General features: G+C 37.0%; 1 protein-coding gene across 3 annotated transcripts in view; it reads right to left on the bottom strand.

The window, feature by feature from the left end:
* LOC115697314 (2-alkenal reductase (NADP(+)-dependent)) overlaps window positions 1-22124 on the bottom strand; it is a 38731-nt gene extending 16607 nt beyond the window's left edge. Inside the window, exons 1-2 of one of the 3 annotated variants that reach the window (XM_061118868.1) lie at window positions 21928-22055; window positions 21354-21408 (exon numbers count right to left, since the gene is read on the bottom strand). The gene's annotated coding sequence lies outside the window, so the exon portion shown is untranslated. Of the gene's footprint in view, window positions 1-21181; window positions 21203-21353; window positions 21409-21927 lie in introns of those variants that run through there. The other 2 variants (XM_030624260.2, XM_061118869.1) reach the window with 2 other exon arrangements.
* Window positions 22125-23698: the final 1574 nt, after the last annotated feature.

A 23698-nucleotide genomic window follows, 5' to 3' on the forward strand; every position in this document is an offset into this window, starting at 1 on the left:
TTAGGAATTTTTGAAAAATTCCTGCGAGGAACCGGAATTCCGGTTGTGCAACCGGAATTCCGGATGGGTGTCCAAGAATTCCCGAACGGAATTCGGTTGGGCAACCGGATCTACTAGGTTGGGGAATTTTCAAAAACCCTAGTTTTCCTCGTTTTTATGTTTTTAGGGGTATTGCCATGCTTTTTATCGATAGGGAAACTTTTAGTTCCTAGTTTAAGTCCCCGGGAAGTGATTTAGCGTGTCACTTATAGCGTTGTGATTTTTATGGTTTAGGAGCCGATGTCCGCCACTCGCCTTCGGCCCAACAGTTGACCTAAGACACCTGAAATCGGAATCTAGGTAAGATTAGTATAACAGTATGCATATGTAGATTACATGTTTAGCGTGCATGTAGGAAGCCTGCTAGATTACATTAGTTATGTATATAGGCTTCGAACCATCCAACCCTGTCACGTCGGTACGAGTGGAGTATGACCAAGCGGAGTATGACCAGGTTTGACCGATCGAGCTAACATTTGGTTGGTGGTTCGGTGCTATTGACCTATCCCGTCGGTGCGGTGGAGTATGACCGACGGCGGAGTATGACCGGCTCGGCCGATCGGGAGGATATTTGTCAATAGTACCGTCCCCGTGAACGTTCAAAACTCGGTACCATGTTGGACATGGCGGTAGTGGCTCGGTACCATGTTGGACATGGCGATGGCGGGACTCGGTATCGTGTTGGACACGGCGGTTAGAATTATGTATGATATTATTATGCTTTTCTTGCGAGTACGTCGACTCACGGCTTACGTTTATGTGTAGGTAAAGGCAAGGCTATAGGCGATGGACCGTGAGCGAGCTTATGAGATTGTACATGTCGGGGCGGTTAGGCTGGAGCGTACGATCCTCGGGACGACGAAGGCCGAATTTTTATGTGGTCGTTAGACGACCCTTATTTTTATGTAACAGTTAAACAGTTAAACTTTTTGTAAATATTTTTATAATCGGAATCCCGAGTCTTTTGTAATATGGTTTTATAAGTTTAATTAAAAAGCAAAATTTTAATTAATCACGTTTTTCCATAAACCTCGTTGATTAGCAACGTGCTGCACAGTACGTTTAAAAATCACGTAATACGCCTAAGGTAGTTAGGGTGTTACAATTTGGTATCAGAGCCGCCAGGTTGTCTTAGAAGATCGTCACGACATGTACAATCATCATCGGCAGCTAGCTCGGTTCACGGTTCAGTAAGCCTTTACTGCTTTAGTAGTTTATTTTATTCAGTTATGAAAAAGAAAAGCCTGTTAGGAAGCATGTTAGTAGCCTGATAGTAGAATAGGCGCATGTTTCATTTTTTAATTTCCAAATTAAGCGGCATTAGTAAGCTCTCCTTGAATACGACCTGATATGCCACCTCTTAGTTTCGCAGGCGGTTCTAACTAGATGGACGCCAGGCGGACTACCAGGAGTCAGGGCAACTCCGTAGGGTCGAATCAAGGTCAGGGAGCTCAGTTTCCCCCACCGGGGCGAGGCGAGAGGTCCCGGCGGGGGCTCGTGGCCGGGGTGATGAGAACCCGCCACAGTGCCCAGGCTCCCCAGGCCCGATCGGGGAGCCCCGGCGGGAGTTGCGGTTTGCGGAAATGCAAGCCCGGATCGAAGAACAAGACCTCGGGTCGGAGGTTGAGACGGCGGGGTGCTCACTGCAGGTTCTGTGCCCATAGTTCCGGTGGCACCTACCCCTGCGCGTGCCGAGATAGTGGTGGCGGCCCATGATTGGAACCATTATATGAGCGGTTCGAAGCAAGCACCTTCGGTATTCTGGGAGGTCCGACGTGATGAAAGCCGAGCAATGGCCGACGGTGATCACCAAAATTCGAATTTCATGGGTGTCACCGTAACGACGAGTGGTGTGCGCCACGTTTCGGTTCCTGGGAGGACGCGTTGGTCCAGTGGGACATGGTGTCTCGGATCCATGATGTCACCACCATGACACAGGAAAGGTTCCAGAACTCTTTAATGCGAAATACTACAATGAGGCGGTCGAAGCGCCAAGAGGAAAGAGTTCGTTCACGACCCGGCGGGAGAACATGAGCGTCAGAGTATACTACTCGGTTTGATCGGTTGGCGAGGTTAGCCTCGGGAATTGTGCCGACCGACTTCGGCAAGAAGGAGAAGTATCCGGACGGGTTGAATCCCGAGATCGGGCATGATCCGATGATTACCACCGACGACGGCACCACCTATGCTCGGATGGTGGAGAAGGCCTTTGCGAGGCGAGGCGCGGTGGGGTGTATATCGGAATCGGCCCGGTACTCGGTGAGTGGCGGAGCTCACCTACCTCTCTGCATCGAGCATAGCGGGGAGTAGTGGTTCGGCCATTGATCGAGGAAGAGGGCACCCACCGCTTCCGTGGCTCGAGTCGAACAAGACGTTCGGGGAACCGAACGAGAGGGAGTCGTCTGGTGGTGCGAGACCCGATTCTCCTATCCCGAGTGCCCTAGTTGCAAGAGGCACCATCGGGGTGAGTGCAAAGGTCGGGGATGCTTTCATTGTGGCATGCCGGACACTTCGAGAGGGAATGTCCCCGGCTCCGACCGGAGGCACCGCGAGCTCCGGCGATACCCACTCCGGCCCGGGGTGTTCGGCTATCACGCGGGCGATGCGGATGCCGGCCCATCGGTAGTCACGGGTCGGCTTTCTATTAACAACTCGCTATATTCGATCTTTGTTTGATTACGGGGCTACACATTCTTATGTGGCGGCCGAGTCTTTAGTAAATTGGGTAGACCTATGATAGATATGAATCGGGGTTTGGAACCCCGTTACTCGGCGGAGAATTGGTTATCTCCAATAGGTGGATTAGATTACATGCCGATCAGGATAGATGGTAGAGAGTTAAGCGCTGATCTGATAGAGATGAGGTTAGTCGAATTTGATATTATTTTAGGAATGGATTTCCTATCTAAATATTCGGCGAGCATTCACTGTAAAAGGAAGATGGTGGTCTTCCAACCGGAAAGTGAAGAACTGTTTGTATTTGTGGGTTCAGTTCAGGGATCTCGGATCCCGGTGATCTCGGTTATGTCAGCGAGAGAATTGTTGCACGGCGGGTGCTTAGGGTTTCTGGCCGTGGTGGTGGACACCACTCGGCCAGACACCATTCGGCCAGAGGACATCAGAGTGGTTCGGGAATTTTTGGACGTTTTTCCCGAAGAACTTCCAGGGTTACCACCTCAGCGGGAGATTGACTTCGTGATTGACTTGGCACCAGGGGTGGATCCGGTTTCCAAAGCCCCGTATAGGATGGCTCCGAAATTTGAACTTAAGGAATTAAAGATTCGGCTCGAAGGGTTGCTTGACATAGGGTTCATTCGGCCAAGTGTGTTACCCTGGGGAGCCCCGGTTTTGTTCGTCAAGAAGAAGGATGGATCTATGAGGATGTGCATCGACTACAGGGAGTTGAACAAGCTGACGGTGAAGAATAAATATCCATTACCTAGGATCGATGACTTGTTCGATCAGCTTCAGGGGAAGACGGACTTTTCTAAGATCGATCTCCGTTCGGGTTATCATCAGTTGAGAATCCGAGAGGAGGACATTCCAAAGACGGCTTTCCGCACTAGGTATGGACATTACGAGTTTCTGGTTATGTCATTCGTACTAACCAATGCTCCTGCAGCATTCATGGACCTGATGAATAGAGTATTCAAGGATTTCCTCGATATCTGTGTGATTGTGTTTATCGACGACATCCTCGTGTACTTTCAATCAGAAGAGGAGCATGAGTTACATCTTCAGATGGTACTGCAACGACTTTGAGAACATAAGCTTTACGCCAAGTTCAAGAAATGTGAGTTCTGGTTGTCTCAGGTGTCCTTCCTAGGGCACATTGTGAGTAAAGATGGGATCAAGGTGGATCCTGGGAAGATTGAATCCGTCAGGGATTGGCCGAGACCGAAGACAGTGACAGAGATCAGAAGCTTCTTGGGATTAGCTGGGTACTACCGTAGGTTCGTGGAGGGGTTCTCCAAAATCTCAATGCCCCTAACCGAGCTTACAAAGAAAAATCAGAGATTTATTTGGTCAAATAAATGTGAAGCTAGCTTTCAGGAGCTGAAATAGAGATTGATTACTGCACCGGTACTAGCTTTGCCTTCGGACAAGGAGAAGTTCGTAGTCTACTGTGACGCATCCAAACAGGGTTTAGGGTGTGTGTTGATGCAAGCCGACCGGGTTATCGCTTATGCCTCTCGTCAGTTAAAGGATTATGAACAGCGATACCCGACTCATGATCTAGAATTGGCCGCAGTGGTTTTTGCACTGAAGATTTGGCGGCATTACCTTTACGGGGAGAAGTGTGAGATCTATACCGACCATAAAAGTCTCAAGTATTTCTTTACTCAGAAAGATTTGAACATGAGACAAAGGCGTTGGTTAGAATTAGTGAAGGATTATGATTGTGAGATCCTCTATCATCCCAGAAAAGCCAATGTAGTGGTTGATGCCCTGAGCAGAAAGGGTCCCGGGCAAGTAGCTAATATGATTCAGATCTCACCTCAGCTAGCTGAGGATATGGTTAGATCCAGCATTGAGTTTGTGGTAGGTCAGCTTCACAACTTGACGCTGCAATCTGATCTATTGGAAGGAATAAAAGTTGCTCAGATGACAGATCCGGAGTTAGTGAAGATCCGAGATGAGGTATTGGCTGGTCAAGCCAAAGACTTTTCGGTGTCAGATAGTGGGATGCTTTTGTATAAAGCCAGGGTTTGTGTTCCGAACAGTGTGGGCGAGAAATGAGATCTTTGAGGAGGCTCATTCTACCCCGTATTCTCTGCATCCCGGCACCACCAAGATGTACCAAGATTTGAAACCGTACTTCTGGTGGAGCGGTATGAAGAAGAATTTGGTAGAATTCGTATCGAGATGCCTCACGTGTCAGCAGATTAAGGGCCGAACATCAGAGACCAGCAGGGTTGTTGCAGCCTCTAACTCTACCAGAATGGAAATGGGAAGATATCACGATGGATTTTGTGGTCGGGTTACCTAGGACCACGGGTTTGTTTGATTCCATCTGGGTAGTGGTGGACAGATTTACGAAATCTGCTCATTTTCTGCCGGTTAGAACAACGTTCACAGTGGATCAGTTGGCAGAACTGTACGTCAGAGAGATAGTGAGACTTCACGGGGTACCGAAGTCTATAGTTTCGGATAGGGATCCGAAATTCACCTCCAAATTTTGGCAAAGTTTGCAACGGGCAATGGGTACAAAGCTGAAATTTAGTACAGCATTCCATCCTCAGACAGATGGTCAGTCCGAAAGGACAATTCAGATATTGGAAGATATGTTGAGAGCCTGTGTTATGGACTTTGAAGGCTCATGGAATAAGTATCTACCGTTGATAGAGTTTGCGTACAACAACAGTTATCAGAGTACGATAGGGATGGCTCCCTATGAACTGTTGTACGGTAGAAAATGTAGATCCCCAATCCACTGGGATGTGACAGGGGAAAGGAAATACCTAGGTCCAGAGTCAGTGCAGCGGACCAATGAGGCGATAGAGAAGATAAAAGCTAGAATGCTTGCCTCACAGAGCAGACAGAAGAGTTATGCAGATCCGAAACGCAGAGATGTTGAGTTCCAAGTAGGGGAACATGTATTTTTACGAGTATCTCCGATGAAGGGGATTAAACGTTTCGGGAAAAGAGGCAAGTTATGCCCTAGATTTACAGGACCTTTCGAGATTCTCGAGAAGATAGGTCAAGTGGCATATCGGTTAGCATTGCCTCGGCCTTATCGAGCGATTCACAACGTATTTCATGTCTCAATGTTGAGAAAATACGTTTCGGACCCCTCTCATATACTCGGTTATGAGAGTCTTCGGCTCGACGGACATGACCTATGAGGAACGGCGGTGCGGATCCTGGATAGAAAGGATAAAGTCCTTCGGAATAAGACCATAGCATTGGTCAAGGTTCTCTGGAGAAACAGTAAGGTGGAAGAAGCCACCTGGGAGCTAGAGTCAGATATGAGAGCTCAATATCCAGAGTTATTCAGGTTAGATTTCGGGGACGAAATCCTTTTAAGGGGGGGTAGTTGTAAAGCCCGCTTAGTTAATTTGGAAATTATCAGTTAATTGTGATTAATTATGAAATTATTTATAGCTATTTAAATAATTTATTATACTGTTATTTAGGTTATTCAGTAGCTTGCATATTTTGCATTTCCGGTGTCCGGTATTTTGGAACTCGGCGTTTGGCTCAGTAGAAATCACAACTTAGTATGTTAGTAGTTTGGGGATGGGTTTTAGACATTGGGAATGTCGGGAATGGCCGGGAATTTAGAATTTCCCAAAAATACCCCTTTAGTATGATTTATGTGATTTTATGGTGGAGGGGCAAATTGGTCTTTTTGCCCCATTAGTATTTTATCTTTTGTGATTTTGTGAAAAGGAAAATAATGTTTATGTTAATGTTATTTGGCTGAAAGTGTTATATGCTAGGTGTCATTTAATTATTTTCATTTTACATCAAAAAAATGCTAAGTTAGAAAAATAGAATTTTCCAAAGAAAACTCTCTCTTTTCCTCTCATTTTCGGCCAAGCTTAGGGAGCAGCTAGGGCTGGATTTCTTTGTTGAATTCAAGTTATTTTAGCAAGATCAAAGTGATTTTCATTGAGGTATTTCTTGGCTTTAGTTTCTTACTTTGTTTTTCTTGAAATTTATGATGAAAATGGTTGTTGCATGCTTGAATCTTTGTGGTTGTTCTTCTTGAAATATTGTTGTTGTTTCTGAGATTTAAGTATGTTGATTTGTGATTATTTAGGTTGTTAGTAATGAGTGTTAAATTGCTTTGCTCAAAATTGGAAGTTTTAGCTCAAAATATGGTTTTCAAAGAGAGTTGATTGAATCTGTTGCTGGGTTGTTGTTGATGTTTTTGTTTGATTTCAGAAGCTATTTCATGCATATTTGAGTAGAATTAACTAGGTTTGAATGCATGTTTGTGGGATTTGCTCAAGTTTGTGTTTAGAACTCAAAGCTTGAGCTTTAATGGTGAATTTTGTTTCTGTGGTTTCTGGGTTAGTTTGTTGCCTTAGATTTGTTCTTTGGGGTATTTAGAGCAGGTCTGGAAGGTTTGGAACCATTTGGGTTTGATTTGGTTGAGTTAGGAATTTTTGAAAAATTCTGCGAGCTCGGAATTCGGTTGTGCAGCCGGAATTCGGATGGGTGTCCGATAATTCCCGAACCGAATTCGGTTGGGCAACCGTCTAGGTTGGGCAAGCCGATCTACCGGTTGGGGAATTTTCAGAAACCCTAGTTTTCCTCGTTTTTATGTTTTTAGGGGTATTGCCATGCTTTTTATCGATAGGGAAACTTTTAGTTCCTAGTTTAAGTCCCCGGGAAGTGATTTAGCGTGTCACTTATAGCGTTGTGATTTTTATGGTTTAGGAGCCGATGTCCGCCACTCGGCTTCGGTTAGTCGGGTTGACCACACCCGAAATCGGAATCCAGGTAAGATTAGTATAACAGTATGCATATGTAGATTACATGTTTAGCGTGCATGTAGGAAGCCTGCTAGATTACATTAGTTATGTATATAGGCTTCGAACCATCCAACCCTGTCACGTCGGTACAGGCTGGAGTATGACCAGCAGCCGGAGTATGACCGGTTTGACCGATCAGGCTGACATTTGGTTGGTGGTTCGATCTTTATTGACCTATCCCGTCGGTATAGGTGGAGTATGACCATGGCGGAGTATGACCGGTTCGACCGATCAGGAGGATATTTGTCAATAGTACCGTCCCTGTGAACGTTCAAAACTCAGTACCATGTTGGACATGGCAGTAGTGGCTCAGTACCATGTTGGACATGGCAGTAGCGGGACTCAGTATCGTGTTGGACACGGCAGTTAGAATTATGTATGATATTATTATGCTTTTCTTACTGAGTCTGTCGACTCACAGTTTACGTTTATGTGTAGGTAAAGGCAAGGCTATAGCTGATGGACCGTGAGCGAGCTTATGAGATTGTACATGTCGGGGCGGTTAGGCCTGGAGCGTACGATCCTCGGGACAGCAAGGCTGAATTTTTGTAACTGGTCGTTAGACGACCCTTATTTTTATGTAACAGTTAAACAGTTAAACTTTTTGTAAATATTTTTATAATCGGGATCCCGAGTCTTTTGTAATATGGTTTTATAAGTTTAATTAAAAAGCAAAATTTTAATTAATCACGTTTTTCCATAAACCTCGTTGATTAGCAACGAGCTACACAGTACGTTTAAAAATCACGTAATACGCCTAAGGTAGTTAGGGTGTTACAATATGTATGGAGAGATTTGATTTTCCTTTTGAACTAATTTTTTACAAAATTTTTAAACTAGATAAAGGTTGGAAGAGCTTCAAATTTAGCTTTGAAAGGATATATCCAAGTATAGCAACTGTGATCGTCTATAAAATGGATATAGAACCTAAAGTTTGTGTTTGGCATAACGGGGGTAGGACCCCAAATATTTGAAGCACCATATCAAGGGTTGTTTGGCCCGATTATATGGTTTGTTTTAAAAGGTAGACAATGAGACTTTCCTAGTTAGCATGCATCATAGAATTTTTCATTCATTTTGGCATTTCTTACATTCAATTGTTTTAAAACAAAATCTAAATCTCGAGAGGATGGATGGCCCAAAAAATTGTGCCATACATCTTTGATTGAAAAGGAAACAAAACTAGTGTTTCATTGGTTTACATTTTACTTAGAACATATTGAAAGACCAGAGAATTGACTATGAAATGAGCTAGACTTGTTTGAGGAGTGGAGTTGGCTATGATAAGTGGTAGTGCGCATTTTGAATTCGTATAAAGTATCTTTAAGAAAATCTTGAATCATCACATGCCTTATCACCTTGTCCTTAACATAGCACAAATCAAAAAAGAATTCCACAAACACATTATTGTCAGTTGTTAATTTAGAAATGCTAATCAAATTTTTTTCAATATTTGGCACATGCAAAAGTTCATTTAGAGACAAGTTTGAATCAAAATAAGTAGGCAAGGAACTTGTTCTAACATGCTTGATTGCAAGTTGGCTTCCATCACCAATTATAAGTGTCTCCTTACAATTATTCTCTTCCTTTTGCTGCATTTTAGTTGAATCAGCTATTATATGATTGGTTACTCCACTGTGAGCGAACTAGGCCTCGTGATCAAGAGTGTTTGGAGATGCAGCGAAGGCTTAAGCTCCTTGGGGATTCTCGTTAGAGTTTTAACTATATGCAAGTGTATTTCCCATGTTGGCTTCATCGTACTTATTGTAGAAATAGGTCGTTGAGTGGCCATATTGGCCACACACTTGGCAAGTAGGCTTAAGTCCACTACTATTTCTGCCTCCTCTTCCTCTAAAGTGACCACCATTTCCACGATTGTTACTTTGGCCACCTTTAAAAGAAGATGAACCTCTACCACCACCATTATTAGGATTTGCTCTGTTTGCTATGTTAGCTGAGGGATTTACTCCTGAACAACTTCCAAGTCTGTTTGTACTAGAGAAGGTAGTATTCCATCTTACTGTCAAAACTTAGCAACATATCTTAAAGCTCTTGCAAAGTGGTGGATGGTCTTGCTTCAATAAGTAGTACTATTGGAAGATACTCAATGTCTAAGAGATCCTTTTCTAGCTGTCTAAATCTTGGTTCGATACTCATCCATTTTAGATTAAGAGTGAGCTCAATATAAGGCTTCTAATGCAGTCCATAAAGAGGCTGTAAATTCACATCCCATAACTTCTGAAGCAATCCTTTCTATAATGGATCCGTAGAGTCGTCCGATGAGCAATTGATCATTGACAATCCACTACTCGAAAGCATGATTAATTTCACCCGTAGACACTTCACTGCCATCAACATTAGTATAAACAAACTCTTGTGGTCTAGGAAACGTACATTTACGGTAACCATCGAGCCTATGGCTACAAACAATGGTAGACACCATGGTTCTCCATAGTGTAAAGTTTTTGCGATCTAACTTCAAGGAAAATGGTTCGTTTAATGTGCTTCCAAAGTGAGGCACGATAATACTTTGAGTCTAAGCTTGGCTGCTACCAGTAGCAGCACTTGATACACCATACTGAGTTATTAATGTAGCTTCTTTCTGACCATCAATGTCACCTCCAGTTGGGACTTATGGTGTTTTCTCTCCAAGAGCAGCCATGAAAGACAAGCGTCTTTGTAGCTCTGATACCAGCTTAAAAATGGAGAAGAAAAGATGATACAATGAATAATTCTCAGCTGCATAGGATGAGGTTTGTATTACATTATGTAAGTAGTGTATAGAGGATTCCAAAATATACACATGTATAGGTTTAACGTCACAATCATAGCAAAGGAATAAAAAATATCCTAATAGAATTGATTCTATAATGACTACACAAATCATGAATTGTCCAAAAAAGATAGAAAAGTTGGGACCATTGCCAAATTACATAAACGACCTCATTCCACTGATTCTTTCTTCTTGACTCTAAGCCTAGAAAACCTAGTAAAGGCCGATGGGCTTGGTGGAAAAAAAGACAATATCTAATAGTTATAGATTTAAGAATAAAAAATCCTAATTCTTTTCCACTTCAAACTATTAGAACTTAATAATAATAATAATAATAATAATAATAATAATAATAATAATAATAATAATAATTTCAAAATGGTAAGTGAACCATCATGAACTTAGGTGGCATTTGGTTGTGAGACATAAAAATATAGGAATAGGAATAGGAATGGGAATATGAATATGAATGGAATAAAATTTAAAAAATCATAAAAAATTGATAAAAAATCATTAAGTTTTTTTCAATTACATTGGAAGAGGAGTGCTAAGGAGACTTTCTATCTCACTCTCTTTGATGTAATGACAAATGTCAAATTTTGAGTAAGATTTATTTTTGCTTAATATTTAATTATGATATTCTGATGTTATTACAATTATGTCATACTAACTAAATTATTATATAATGACTAGTTATTTATTATAATCTAATTATTTTATTAATTTTTTATTTTTACTTTTTTTAAATATTTATTTTTACTTAATTACAAGCAAAAAAATATATATATATTTTGAAGAAAAAAATAACCACATTAAAAATATTAAAAAAATTACACTTGTAAGTTTAATGTATACAAAAGTTAATACAATTTAAAAAAAAAAAATCAATGACATAAAACTATTATTATTAATCTTTTTGTACTTTTTTTTTATTTTATTAGTTCTTTTATTATACAGTACTAGTTTTTTTTTTGGGATTCAACAGTCTATTTTTATGTTATGTTTTATTTTTCTTATACAAGTGAAAATTCACTCCACTTCTAATACAATATTTTTTAAATATTTTTTATTTAATATAGCATAAAATGAGGTGCAATAAATTAATATACTATTGTTCAAAAGAAATTAATATAGTAGGTCATAGATGTATTTTTCTGAAGAAACAAAAGGTCAATGATAGAAAAAAAAATATTATAGTAGCTCAATTTTTTTTTTTTAATTTGCTATACTTTTTGCAGTAGAATATATATATAGATGAATGTTTAAACAATTATTTAGCTTATATATATGTATGGGTGACTATTTAATGGTTACATTTTTATTGTAACTATATGGTTACATTTTTCTTTGACCTGTTATAGCAGGTTACTAATAGATAAACATTCCTTTTTAGAATTAATTAATTATAATTAACTATTTTTTTAAAATAATTAATTAAATATTTAACAAGACCTCTTTTAGCAATTAATATTTATAAATAATATTTTTATTTATATTTAAATCTTTACTCTAATTATTTTAACAATTAAGCTATTTAATTATAATATTTACAATAAATTTTATTTTTTTACAAAAATAAACTTTTTTTTACACAAATTAAAATTCTCTTCTTATAATAAATTTTTAAATCATTAATTATTTTAAATCATATTTAATTATTTAATTATTTGTTACAATCGATAACAAGTGTAGCCATTTTTTTTTCTAAAAAATTCTTCAACTTATTTCACTTTTTATTTTTTAAATATTTAAATAATTAAGTGTAATAATTTAAAGTTAGAATTACAAGTATAATAAAATTTAAATTATAAAAAAATTTGCTATAAAATTTTAAATAATTTAAGTGCAAATTAATAAATTGCTAAAAGATCCTTATATAGTAATAAATTACAAAAAATTAATTAATAATTATAATTAATTTAATTTTAAAATATAATTAATCTTAATTAAAGTTTTCTAAGGAAATAAATTATTAGGTTACTTTCAGGTTACAAGTTATTTATTATGTATTTTTATTTAATTTCCAAATTAATCACAACCATTTAATAGTAATCCAATGGCTTAAAAAATGTAATCATGATGGTTACAATAAAAATGTAATCATTGAAACCTCTTCCATATATATATGGAAGAGGTTTCAATGGTTATATTTTTATATATATACTTATTTTTACTATATATCAAATTATAATAAGAAAATAAGGATGAGTACACCACATGGTATGTGTCTATTCTAGTAGTATATATATGCAATACTCTATATGAAAAAAAAAATCATGTAAATACCACCAAAAAAATAAATAAAAGTATTTAATTACATATATAAATATATTGGATGGTTTATTGGTGTATTTATTTTGATAAATAATATAACTATAATAATCTAAAAAAAATATTACTTTTTATAAAAAAAAGATTTAAGTTGTATTAATTTTTATATTGCATAATTTCTTAAAAAGAAAAAAAAAACTTACAATTTTATATAAATATTATTTGTTACTTTTTTTTATTTAAAAATATATGTAAATGTATTTTTTTTTTCATTTTTATTCTTAATGTAATTTTTTTTGAATGGTTATTCTTAATGTAATTAATTCTTTTATAAACAAAAAGTTAGTAAAATAATTATATTAGAAGTAGTAATGACACAATTGTAATAACATTAGAATAGCATAACTAATTATTAAGTAAAAATAACTCTTGCTCAATATATGACATTTGTCATCACATTTGAGAGAGAGTGCAAAAGAGAGTGGGATAAAGAGTTCTCTTAGCACTTCTATGCAAATAGTCTTTCCTTCCTTTTTAAAATGGAATAGTCACTCCACCAAAATGGTGGAAAGAGCATTCCATCGGAATGTCATTCCAATATATTAAAATGGAACCAAATAAAGGAATAGAATGAAAATTATTTCCTTTCTATTCCATTCTATTTCATTATCTCCAACCAAAAGCCACCTTAACTATGGAATAGAATGATTAAAAAAAATACATTCAAACAAATTTTTAAGCAACAAAAATAAAAGAGTTGTCGCTAAAAAAAAAGGTGACAAGGGAGAATTTTATAGCTAATTATTTTTACAAAAAATACAAGTCCTTTTTTGCTTTGCAAAAATACATCGGTTAAGAAAATGAATCAACCGATGAGATTTCACATAGTAAAAAGAAAAGGAACCATACTTGAAGCTTCAATGCATATATCTTTCCTTTGGTTCTGGTAATTTTTCTGACGACTATTGTCTGAGCTACTAACCTAAAACTCAGATGGTTGCGATTTGGGTTGAAGTTTGTGTTGCAATTTGGGTTGAGATTTTAGTAAAATACCTTTAACCAATGGCAGAGAAACCACGAGGTCTAGCACAACAAATTGTTGATGGTAATTTAGGGTTGCAATTTGAGTTCCAATTTGAGTTGAGACTTTAATTTTTATCTAGAAAATCAATGACATTGATACTATTAGGGAGGGTGGTCACGAATGTCATGGATGAAGACTGGCAATGACGAATATGGTGATTTTAAGTTGTAATTTTGATTTATACTCTCAAAGAATATTCTTCAACAAGTAGAGAAAAGGAAGAAGAAAATTCACTTGCCCAGAATGTGAAAGACAAAACAAGGCAGTGAGAGTTAGGCCAGTAGGTGTACCGATACGAATGATAAATTTAGATGCGAGTTGTGAGGTTCTAAAAGAATTGGAATAGCCAAAAATAGAGGAGAGAAGGAGATAGAGAGAGAAAGAAACAATGGGTTAGATGAAGAAAATGTAAAAATGAATTATTCATTTTAATCTTAATCTAAAAATTAAAAAAAAATAAACTATTAAAATAAGAAAAAAAAAGTAAAAATTGGTAATAATAGAAAAAAAATATATCTAAAAACAATAAGTAATATTGGTTATTCCTCTAAAAAAAACTATACTATGTTTTGATATTTAATGTAGATATTAATGTCAATATAGTAATTAATAAATAAAAAAAAATAGAAAAAGGAATAAGAGGTGTCAATGTCAATAACAACATTGTACTCTCATTCAAGTTAGTATTAGCACTTCTTTTCAAAAAAAAAAAAGTTAGTATTAGCACCTTATGAATCACCATACATTTCAGATTAACCTGAAAGGCCCATAACAACTTGAAGTAACGAATAATAGCTCTGGAACCTTCTAGCGGACTGAGTACCGTTTCTTCTGGATTTCCATCCTGTTTGATTTCTATTCTAGATTAAATCCTGTCTAAATTTTCACCTTCTTGGTGTCGTTTAAGTTTATTCTGTTTAAGGGTCTATTCCCAGTGTCGTTCTTTGATTCGTTCTGTGAGTGTTTCCTTTGTTTTGAGTATAGCTGAAGGATTGACTTTTCTTCTCCTGTGCAGCATTTATTATCCCTCTTTTCAACTGCTCTTCATTTATTGTTTTGATCCTCTTTTATTAGTGTCTAGATCTGTTTTCAGGCGACTCTGCTATTCCTTTCTTCTTTTTTAGTTTGTCTTTTGTTTACATTTAATGGCTGCCGTCGTTTTGAGACATCCAAGGGAGGTGGTGATCATTGCCCCTATCGACATAGGGCTCCTGAAGGGATTTGCAGAGCATCTTTGCAAATCTTCCATCTGCAGGCTTTGTATCTCCAGGTATTTATCTCATTTTATCTATTTAAGGTATTGGTTTCTACTGCGTTCGTCACTTTTCCTCTTCCATGCAATTTACTTCTTTCTTGGCCCTTCATTCCCTTGCTGTTCTCTTAGCTTAGAAATGGACTCCTTAGCCCTCAATGTCTCTGAAATTTTAAACCTAACTGATAAAGAAGCTGTTGTGCATGATCTTGAAGAAGAATCTGGGGGTTTTAATCTGAATAGTAAGCCCATCTGTCTTGTCTTTAGAGTCCTTTCCCCTAGAACCATAAAACCAGAGTGGTTCGAAGACGCCATGAGAAATGCTTGGGTTACTCGTGACTCTCTGACTTTTTCCGATTATGGCTCTGGAATGTTCATGGTGGAATTCCAGTGTGAAGGAGACATGAGAAGGGTGCTTGAGGGACAGCCCTGGCATTTCGATCATTGTTTGGTTACCTGCGCCAACCCTGCTGGTCTTGATACACTCCTTCCCAATCAGCTACGCTATTCTCCTTTCTGGATCCAAGTTCACTCTATCCCCTTTGGTCAAAAATCCTTAAAGCTTGCTAAGCTCATTGGGGATGAGGTGGGTGACTTCTTAGAAGTGGATAAGATCACTCTCTTAAAAGTTTATGGGCTCTTCCTACGAATCCGTGTTCTTATTGATGTGTCTAAGCCAATCACCCGTGGTATCCTTGTGGACTTCAAAAGTATTCACCGCGAGAAGTGGTTGAACTTCAAATATGAAAATCTGCCCAACATTTGTTACCACTGTGGAATGTTCGATCACACACTCACCAAATGTATCACTTACCTTAAAAAATGTGATGATCATGCTTTCCCACCCCCTTTACCTTACAAAATTCCTCTTAAGGCTCCTGCCAAATCCACATTCAAAAGAAATCCCTTTGACTTATCCAACTCATTTCCCATTGATGAAGCTATTCCTAATCAAGAAAACGTGGACCAGTCCCTTGCTGCTGCCGTGAGCCAATTCCTTACTACTGAAGAGATTGGCACGGGATCCTCTGTTGCTTTTGGAACCATGGCTGATCCTGGATCTTTGGGAGCTGAGACTAGGCCTGCCTCTCCCTATACTACTCAACTGTCCTCTCATCCCACTCAGGCTGGGTACACTATGGGTGGTGAAAACCCTTCTTCGGTCCTTTGTGATCTGCCTTCCTCATTTTCTCAGCAAGCTGCTATAGTGGCTAGTGAGTGCAGCCAAGAGGTTACTCACACTGAAGGGAACTTTCCCAGGCTCTCTGAAAAAGCCAAAGGAAAAGCGGTTGTTGGTGCCAAGAGAGCAGCCTTCCTTCAACAAACTGTAGTGGTTGGTGACTCTCTTAGAAATATCCTCAAGCGTGCTCGAGCTGGACCTACTATAACTGAAGTTTCCTCTGCCCTCAATGATTCCATGGAACAGGCGGGTGTTGCGGAGCAACCCCGCCCAGAAAAATGAGTCTTCTAAGTTGGAATGCTCGTGGGTTGGGGAGTTCCCGAGCATTCCGTAACCTATCCCTTTTTGTGCAGAAGTATAAACCTACTTTTCTTTTTGTGATGGAGACCAAATGTGCTGCTGGCCGTGGAGATATTTTGTGCCGCAGCCTCTCTTTTGACTATGTTTTTGAGGTCCCTAGATCAGGTTTAGGTGGGGGTCTTTTAGTTTTCTGGAACTCTGATGTAGTTGTTAATATTTTGAACTCCTCATCTAATCATGTTGATTGTATTATAACTTTTAATGATAATATAAGTACTCATGTTTCTTGTTATTATGGTTCGCCCTATGCTCATGATAAATCTCAATCTTGGACTCTTTTAGATAGGCTTTATGATAATGCACCTTCACTGCCATGGATTATTTTAGGTGATTTCAATGATTACCTTTCTCTTAGTGATAGATCTAGTAATGCTTCCCCTCCAAGTTATGCTATGGTGAATTTTCAGCGTTTTCTTTGTAAATTCTCTCTTTTTCCCCTTAACCCGATTGGCTCTAAATTCACTTGGAAGCATGGTACTATTTGTGAAAGGTTGGATTGGGGGATTGTTAGCCATAGTTGGATGCAAACTTTTCCTAAGACTACTCTTTACCATTTGGGATTTTATAGTTCGGATCATAGAGTTCTTAGAGTTGTCCTTGAAGATGACAGTATGACCCCCCTAAAGGTCAAAAGGTTTTTGTTCGAAAACTTCTGGCTTACAGAACCTTCTTTTTTTGATACTGTCAAATCTAGTTGGCTTCATTCTTCCTCTTCCAGAGGCCTTCTCTCCCTTAATGGTTTTCTTCAAAAACAGCAAGCTTGTGTGAATGACATTCGAACTTGGAATGAAAGTTTCCACAGTCTATCTTCTAGAATTCGAGCTTTAGAAAGATCCATCAATAATATTAACTCTAATTTGCCCCTCTCCAGTGATAATGTCAAACAGGTGACTGCTCTGCAGTCCCAGCTGGATTCACTTCTTTATAAAAATGAAATTCTTTGGAAGCAAAGATCCAAAATTCATTGGCTTCAAGCTGGGGATAAAAACACTCGTTATTTTCATAATAAAGCCACTGTGAGGAAGAAAAGGAACCACATCCGTAAACTTAAATGTAGTGATGGCAGACTGGTTACTTCCTTTGAGGAGATTTGTAACGAGGTTTGTAGTTATTATGGGAATTTGTTTCAAACGCAACACTCTGATAGGGGAGCTACCAATCTCCTTCTTTCAGCCCTCGATAAATCTCTGGATACTCAGCAAATTCATTTCCTTGATTCCCCTTTTGAGGCTAATGAGATAAAACAAGCTCTCTTTCAGCTCTCTGGTGACAAAGCCCCGGGGCTCGATGGACTGAATCCGGCTTTCTATCAAAAGAATTGGAATGTTATTGGCAATGATCTAACTACGGTTATTTTGAATGTCCTTAATAATCCTGTTGATCTCTCTGCCATTAATGATACTCTCATCGTTTTGGTACCTAAAAAGTCTAATGCCTCCACTCTCAAAGACTTTCGTCCTATCAGCCTTTGTTCGACTCTTTATAAAACTGTGGCTAAGGTTCTTTCCAACCGAATAAAGCTTGTTCTTGGTAGTCTCATTTCCCCTGCTCAAAGTGCTTTCTTGTCTGAGCGCATTATATTTGACAACATCTTTATTGCTCAGGAGGTGGTCCATGCTATTAACCATAGAAAACAGGGGAAACTTGGTTGGGCTGGTCTCAAGCTTGATATGGAGAAAGCTTTTGACCGTGTGGAATGGGACTTTCTTTTGGCAATTCTTGATAAATTAAATTTTCCACCAAAGTTTATCAATCTAATTCATTACTGTATCTCTTCTGTTACAATTCGCTTTAATATCAATGGCCAAGTTTCGGACCCTATCCTTCCTACCCGTGGCATTAGACAAGGAGATCCCCTATCTCCGTATCTGTTTCTGTTGTGTTCTGAAGGCCTTGCTGCTGCCCTTCGCCTTCAAGAACAAAGGGGTTTCTTCAAAGGAATTTCTATTGCTCGTACAGCTCCTTCCATTTCCCACCTTCTTTTTGCTGATGACACCCTCCTTTTTACCATTGCCTCTCCCTCTTATTGTGATGCCCTCAAGGAAGCCCTCACTTTGTACAGTCTTGCAACGGGTCAAAGAGTGAATTACTCAAAATCCTCCATCCTTTTCTCTCCTAATACCCCTTCTTCTGTCAGGTCATATTTCTTTGACTCCCTTCAACTGGAGCAAGGGCCTTTTATTAGCAAATATCTTGGGGTTCCACAGTGCTTTGGTCGTTCTAAAAAGGCTAGTTTTGACTTTCTTCTCCAAAGAGTGAGTTCTCAACTCGCTGTTTGGAATGAAAAGTTGTTTTCAAAAGCTGGTAAAGAGGTGCTTCTTAAGGCTGTCATTCAAGCCATCCCTTCCTACACTATGTCTTGCTTCAGACTTCCTGCCTCAACCTGTCAAAAAATTGAAAAACTTATGGCGCAGTTCTGGTGGGATTCGATGGGGAAAGGCTCTAAGATTCATTGGAAATCCTGGCGCACTCTCTGTTCTTCGAAGTTCTTTGGAGGTCTTGGCTTTAGGTCTCTCGTTGCTCATAATCAGGCCATGCTTGCTAAGCAAGCGTGGCGTGTCTTTTCTAATCCTACTTCTTTGCTTGCTACTGTTCTTAAAGCTAAATACTTTCGCCACAATGATTTTCTTCAAGCCAAACTGGGGCATTCTCATTCCTATACCTGGTCTAGTTTACTCTGGGGTAGGGATCTTTTAAAGCATGGTTTGGTGTGGAAGATTGGCAATGGATGCTCTGTAAGAATTTTTGAGGACCCTTGGATTCCTGATCTGAAATCCCCTTGTCTTCGGAGCAATGATTCACCTCCTGCTGAAACAGTTAGCTTTTTTATTGATAACCAGGGCTTTTGGAGCAGAGATAAACTTAGTCACTACTTTGATGACACTTCTATCTCTTCTATCCTCAAAGTTCCTATTGGAGGCTTGCACAGGAATGATACTTTGGTTTGGAAACATGAAGCATCGGGTGTATTCACTGTGAAATCGGCTTACCACTTAGCCAATAGCACCTCTCTTCCTCCTTCTTCCTCTAACCCATCTTTCTTTACGTCTTGGTGGAAAACATTCTGGAATTTAAATCTCCCCCCTAAGGTCAAGAATTTCTCTTGGAGAGTCTATCATCATATTTTGCCTGTAGCCATTAACTTGTTTCGTAGGAAAGCCATCCCTCAACCTTGTTGTTCATTCTGCAGGAACCCAGTGGAAACTGTAACTCATGCTTTGTTAGATTGTTCCAGAGCTGCTAAAATTTGGAAAGCTTCCCCTCTTAGAACCTTTTATCTCTCTAATAGATATGTGGATGTTAAAGAATTTTTGCTTAATGGCTTTGATCAGCTGAATAAAGACAGTTTGAGTTTATTATTATCTCTTATGTGGGCCATTTGGAATTCTAGAAATAAAAAACTTTTTGCTAATTCGGATGTGGCTCCTACTGATATTGTAGCTTGGACTCACTCCTTCATTTCAGATTATCAGGAAGCTTTGTTTAATGCTAACAGGTACAAATCAGCTCGTGTTCAGCATCCGAATGACAAAGAGGCAACAGTTCCTGCTAATTACTACCGGCTTAATACAGATGCGGCTCTTTGTGCTAAGAGAGGCAAGCTGGGAGTTGGGGCAGTTATTAACGATTGGAAAGGCAATTTGGTAGCCAACCTAGCTATTCCTGCAGCTGGGACCTTGCAGCCTACAATAGCTGAAGCTCTAGCTTTAAAAGCTGGGTTAATCTGGTGTCAACATATTGAGATCCCCTTGGCTTTAGTCGAAACTGATTCCAAGTTGTTGGTGGACAAGGTTCATGGTGGAAAGGGTGATCTCTCAGCTCTTTCGGATATAGTTGCAGATATCAGGAGTTCTTTATCCCTCTTCCCTAATGTTATCCTTCGGCATATCAGGAGGCAGTACAACAGTGATGCGCATAACTTGGCACGAAGGGCACTAGGGCTGGATGAAGAATTATGCTGGAATGTTTTACTTCCAGTCTCGTAGCTTCTTTGTTCGAAGCTTTCCCGTCAAAAAAAAAAAAAACTTGAAGTATAATATCTCCCTTTATAAAAGGAAAAAAAAAGAAGAAAACATGAAGTATATAAATGGAATTAAGAGTAGATTAACCAAAAATGTTAAGAGATATCTAAAAGTATTAAGCACTACAAAAAATAACATACCTTATTTATGTATTTCAAATACTAAATTTTATAAATTTTAATTTAATAAATAATATAAAAAACTGTTAATCAATTATAAGACCCATATCAATATAGTGTTATGCCTTTTAAAATACCAAATAACAATACTCATAAATTAAAAAGATAGAAAATATAATCATAATTTTATTCGAATAAAAATACAACTGGATTGAATATTGTATATTTTAATATCATTTTTTTAAATCAATATTTTAAAAACATTTATAAGTACTTAATATATATATAATTTTCAATTGCAGAAAGAACTAAGTAAATATTACTAAAAATATAAGTACGAAATTGTAATATTTTTTTCATAAAAGCTTAAAGCTTTTCAATTAAGTCTTTGATTAAAAGTTAAAAGTGTAAAAAGCTTAACAAAGCTTTGTACATTATACAAATTTTTTTACAAAATACTATTTTTTTTATAAAACAACCTAAAACAACTACAAAATAACTGAATATACAATATAAAAATTATACAATATTTTTTTAAAAAAATTTACTGCACAATAAAAAAAACTAAAAAAAATCAATAAATTTAAAAATCCTTACAATTAAGCTGTAAGCATAACTTGGATCTAGTTGTATATGGAACCGCCATATAGCACCACCTCATAGTGCTATGTATATGTACCATGATAATTAATTGATTCAGCATCCCATTTTGAATGCAATTTTAGTAAGAGAGAGAGAGAGAAAGCTGAACATAGAGAGAGATTGTTACCTTTTTATCTAATTTACCAAAGTTCTTCTTTTCCTCTTTTTCTTACTTCTAAATTCTAACAAGAGTTTAACAAAAACTTAACAAGGAACACCATAATCACATTGACAGAACAAAATGACAAAAAAGAAAAAGAAAAATTGTATAAAAAAGAATATAATTATTTTTAATGGTTAAGTTTTAAAAAATATTTATTCAGATGAATTTAGTTGACAAAATATAAAAGTGTTATATTATTGAAAAAAAAAAATTGTATACAATCATTATTTTTAATAGACTATACAATAGTGTTGATGTTATTTTTTAAAAAAAAGTATATATAAATAAACATAGTAAATAAATTTGTATACCATAGTGTTTTTTTGAAGGAATTTGTATACCATAGTGTTAAAGGTTGATGTTATTATAAAAAAACACTAATTACACTTACAACACAGAGAGAGAGAGAGAGAGAGAGAGAGAGAGAGAGAGAGAAGTAATAAAGATGATGGGATTGAACCAATAAAATGAAATCTGAAACCAATTTGAAGGGTTGTATTAAAGAATAGGCAGAGAAATGTGAGAAAATAATACATACCTTTTAAGTTTTAAGTGGAGCAAAATCAATAAAGCACAAAACACTGAGCATGGGCGGTAGTTTCCAGAAATGAACCTGGTAATATGGTAATGAAAATGGGGAAGGGAAAGTGAGTAGCTAACATGTGTGGTTCATATTTAATATGGGAAAAACGTGTGCTATTAAAATCTCCTACTTTGCGGCCCACAATGCGAGTTCACTCAAAACTTAATTGCATCACTACCACATAATATTACATGACCATAAAATTTAATTTAATTTAATTTAATTTATACTTATAAACGTTTATTTTCAAAAACAAATAAAAATCTCCCAATTTGTTGTCTGTTAATGCAACAATTAACTCATGTTTCGTCTATTTTAATTTTATATTTTTTTAAACAAAAAATAAACGCAATTAAATCATGTTGTTTTGGTAAAAATACAATACCATGGCACCCACCCTCCTCTAAAAACAATTGTTAAAGAATGTGTACTTTATTAAAAATTTACATTCAAGGTAAAGTTTATATGTTCGAAAACTTCAAGTTTACTTTTAATATTGTAAATTATTTAAAAATTTTAAAAAAATTACAGAATTAATGTTATGCAATGATTGTACATTTAAACATGAAACTTAATGGCAGATTAATGGTTTAATAATTATTAATTATGATTGTGCATGTTTTAGTAGAAATGTAACTTATTCTCATAATTAAGTGTTTGAGAAAACAATTTCTTAATATGAATAAGCATGTTATATAGAAATTATATAGTTTTTTATATTTTATGTTCAGTAATAGTGAAGTGTGATGTTTGGTCATTAGTGTCACAGTAATACAACATAGCATCTAAGAATTAGTAGAATTAAAAGGGATTTTGACTAAAAGTCAAAAGTGTAAAAAGCTTAACAAAGCTTTGTACACTTAGGGATTTTGACTATTTTACCCTTAGACTATAAATTTACTTTTTTTTTTTTTTTTGAAAAATAAAATATCAACTTCATTAAAACTAGCATTCTGAATACAAGATGACATGAAGGTCAGCCAGAACATTATCCTCAAGAATGCTACGATCAGAGTAGAATCGAGAGCGTCTAGCCACAAAATGGGTCACTCGATTTGCTGATCGTTTAATAAAACGTAAACTAGTATTAGGTGAAGAAGACAATAAAATTTTACAATCATTAGTAATCAAGCCAAAGACAGAAGACATTTATTGTTTACTAAAGATTGCTTGAACAGTGAGTAAGCTGTCAGTTTCTACCTCGATCGTGCTCCACCCTTTGACTTTTAGCCAGCTAAAGGCCTCCTTTACCCCTAAAGCATAAACAACCTCACCCGTGTAAGTCCCACGGTAATATCTGGCAATAAAGTCAATAATTTGGCCATTTGGCAATAAATTTACTTAAGAGTGAAGAAAAGGACATTTTAGTCTTTTACCTTAAGATTTATATTAGTTAAATAAGGAAAATTCCAAAATTCATTTAAAGAAATATAATCTGATTTTTTAAGTAGATAAACAAAAGTAGAAATTACACTATATATAGGAAAATTTTAAGAGTTTACCTTTTTATGGCATAATTAAATAAAACTAAGGGGTTATGGGTTTTTTTGTTTTTTTTTTACATTTATATGGGATTTTTTTATGGCATATTTTTGTAAAAAAAGATGGAAATCCCATATTTGTAAGGAATTTTTACATAAAATGCCATTTTTTCTGTTTTTCAACATTTATACGGTACCATAATTTCAGTTTTCAATTTTACCATTTTTCTTAAACTTTTATACGG

The sequence above is a fragment of the Cannabis sativa genome, chromosome 7, assembly GCF_029168945.1.
Source record: "Cannabis sativa cultivar Pink pepper isolate KNU-18-1 chromosome 7, ASM2916894v1, whole genome shotgun sequence".
Classification (NCBI taxonomy): Eukaryota; Viridiplantae; Streptophyta; class Magnoliopsida; order Rosales; family Cannabaceae; genus Cannabis; species Cannabis sativa.